This window comes from Pseudopodoces humilis, chromosome 26, assembly GCF_049639895.1.
Source record: "Pseudopodoces humilis isolate 2021_Gansu_Grassland_sample_001 chromosome 26, ASM4963989v1, whole genome shotgun sequence".
Classification (NCBI taxonomy): domain Eukaryota; kingdom Metazoa; phylum Chordata; class Aves; order Passeriformes; family Paridae; genus Pseudopodoces; species Pseudopodoces humilis.
Window position 1 is genome coordinate 1974210 of NC_142225.1, and position 3189 is coordinate 1977398.

General features: G+C 53.5%; 1 long non-coding RNA gene across 1 annotated transcript; it reads left to right on the forward strand.

Moving 5' to 3' along the window:
• The first annotated feature begins 944 nt into the window (after positions 1–944).
• LOC148182557 (uncharacterized) lies at positions 945–2048 on the forward strand. Its single transcript, XR_015774565.1, has 3 exons — positions 945–979; positions 1092–1168; positions 1539–2048. It is a non-coding gene; the product is annotated as an uncharacterized LOC148182557 (long non-coding RNA).
• The last annotated feature ends 1141 nt before the right edge of the window (positions 2049–3189 follow it).

Consider the following 3189-nt stretch of genomic DNA (forward strand, 5'->3'; position numbering starts at 1 on the left):
AAAGCTCTCAGTGGAGATGAAGCTCTCCAGCCTTTTCCCAAAATGCTGTTTTCTTTCCCCAAGTGCCACCCTTGCGATGCAGAAGCCGAGAGAGCTCCCCGAGCTTGGCACATCCTCGTGACGAGCTGTCACATCCCGCTCCGTCAGCCCCGGCCTCGGCGCGCTCCGATGGGCACGAGTGACGGGAAAAGTCCTGACAGAAGGAGCCCCTCCGCCCTCCTTCAGCCCTTCCCTCCTTCCTCATCCCCAGTGTGAAGTTTAAAACTGCCCTCGCTGCAGGGCTGCTCCTGGGAGCGCAGCAGGGACCAGGGTTCTCTGTAAAATTCACCCTCTTTGGGGGAAAATCAGAAATTCCACTCACTCAGCCCTTTTGTGTGGCCCCTTGGGCTGCAGAGGTGACACTTTAACCTGGATAAATCCTCAGGAGCTCTTGGACACTGATAGATCCATCACCCCAGAGGCCTTTTCGCCCCACAGCCTTCCTGGGGTAAAATAGCTTAAAATAAGCGTTTGATAGAAAAAAAATTAAGCATTTTCCCTATCTGCAGGTGCCTCCTGAGGGGCTGATTTCTCCTTGCTGCCCCCAAACTTCTCCTTCCAGCCCCCCACCCCTCCTCTGCTCCCTCCAGCTCCACAGGCAGCGCCACCCCCAATTCCACGGGGTGTGCCCTGAAACGAGACAGGGAAATGCTCTGGTGTAAAACAAACCAGCCCACAGGAGCCCACCTCTCCTCATCCCTTCTATTAAGAACCTTCCTTCCCCCTCCCGGGATCCCGCAGGGGAGGACGATGAGACAGGAGCTGCCAGAGAGCTGTCACAACATCCCCGGCACCGCTGTCTGAGACGCGCGGATCCGACAGCATCATCCCGGCTTTTATTCCTGTCTAACCGCCTAAACCCAGCCCCTTCTCCCTCTAAACTCGGCCTGGCCTCGTTCACCTGCTCCACCCCGAGACCAGCACATTCCTAGCCGTCCCAGTAAAACCAGAAGCCTCAGGGCTGCTCCCAAACTGGTTTCCCTTTTGCCAAATGTCCTTTCCCAAGCTCAGGCAGGTGGAGCTGCTCACCAGATTATCACCTCATTCCTCAGGTGCCCGACTAACCCAGAGCTGTGGAAGGCTCCGGATTCTCTGATAAAGAGAATGAGCAGCTTTTCCTGCCGGTCAGGTGAAAAATCTGGGTGAAAATCTAGGAACTGGACGGGAAATAGGGAGGAGAAGGTGATGGGGCTGGACTCGCATTTTGACCCCAGATCCAGGGCTGCTGCATCCTCCCTTCCCATTCCCCAGTCCCAATTTCTGAAATGGTGAAATCACAAAATTCATGTACAAGATGATGTGGTCTGAAATTCTCCTGGGTCTGCTCAGTGCCAGTCTCACCTGGGCTGTATTTCTGACTTCTGTGTATTTCAAAATACGGCACATAAAGCACTTCTGAGTGAGGATTTCTTGTCCCAGTGGAATATGGTTACAGCACTCAGTGTCCACATAGTAAGGTTGATTTAAATATATTTAACTTGATTTAAATCTATTTTCAGGAGAAAAGAAAATCAGTCCCCACGGCGTCACTCAGAGGGTGAAAAGGAATGAAGGGGATGCTGAACCATCCATGGAGCTTCTGGATCATCTCTGGGGCCTGGCCCATCATCTCTGCCCCACAAATCCCAAGCAAATTCCTGCAGAACCAGGCAGGGCTCCACAGCACAGAGAGGCCCACGGTCCCAAAATGTGCCATGGAAAAGGTCTGGAGATAACATTCCATCCCTGCTCTCCTCCATGGGCAGCTCCAGGGTCATTCCCACCCTGGGGGCTCTGTTTGCATCCATAAACCAGCAGGATGTGCTGCACCTCCTGGAGAGCTGAACCTGGGGACCCTCCAGAAGGAATTCCCAAGTGGGAAACAGCTCCCTGGGAAATAATCCTGCTGGGATTAGGCAGAAACACTCATTTTTTTCCTCATTTGCATCCTTTTCAGCCCTGCCTGTGACCTTTTCAACCCTGCAACCTACCACCATCCCTCCAGCTCCTGGGGCTTCTTGGAAAAGACCTTAAAGCAGAATATTAAGACTGTTCCCCCCAGTAAATGTCAACTGGGACAAATTGCTGAAATTTGGGAAGACAGAGCTTGACTGGGGGGGGGGGGGGCACAGAGGGAGATCCCCTTGAAATCCCACATCAAACTGGAGCTGCCTCTGGTTTGGATACAGGGACAGCTCTTGGGTTCCCCCCATCCTTGCTGGAGTGAAAAGTCAAAATAAGAATTTATTTTTTTTTGAGCCAGCAATGACTAATTCTCCTCTGGGAGCAAGGAAATAATTATGGGTCTTTCCCAGGGAAGGAATAGCCAGCCCTTCATTGAGAGGCTGGGCAAACCCTCAGAGCAGCCTTTGGAATTTCTTTCTTTCTCCAATGAGCTCCTGACACCTCATTTCTCCATCTGCTAAGTAGGAATGATCCCTCTCTCTCACCCCACTGGCACGACGCAGCCCTCGCTGGGATATCTCCGTGGGATTAACCACGCAGAATCATTCCACTTTTTTTATTTTTATTATCAGAGCTGAATAGCCCCTTAGGGAAGCCCCAGAGGTGGTGTGTGCCCACTCGAGCACAAACGGGGAAATTCAGCTTTTCCCGTCTGCAAAAATCCAGTCCTTCATTTTCAGGCTGATGGTGCTCCCTAAGAATCCCCAGAATTTGGGATGCAGGCATTCAAATGCTCCCCCCTCTAGCCTTTCACTTCCTCCGGGGAAGGGCTCTGCGAGGAAACTGCCTCCCAGGAAAAGCTAAAAAATCCCGAGTCACCATCAGTTCCAAACCTAATCCCCAGAGCTTCGGAAGGTGTTTCCTCAGGGAAACTGAGGCACGGGGGGCGGGAGTGGAGGCAAGGGCTCCAGTCTCCACCTGGGGTATCCCGGTGAGTCGGGCTGGCTCCCACATTTCGAGGGGAGTTTTCAGGATGAATAACGGGAGGGAGGCTCCGGAGCTGCCCGCTCCTCCCCGTGCTGCTCCGGGAAGGATTCCCAGCCTCCGCGGGCACGCAGGAGCTCGAAAACCCCATTTTAAATTTGTTCTAGCCGGGATTGGGGAGGAAACAGAGCTGCAGATCCAAGCGGCGCTCCCGCTGCCCGCAGGGAACAGGAACAGGCTGGGAAGAGGAGAGGCTGGATGCTCGCAGCCGGGGCTCGGGGG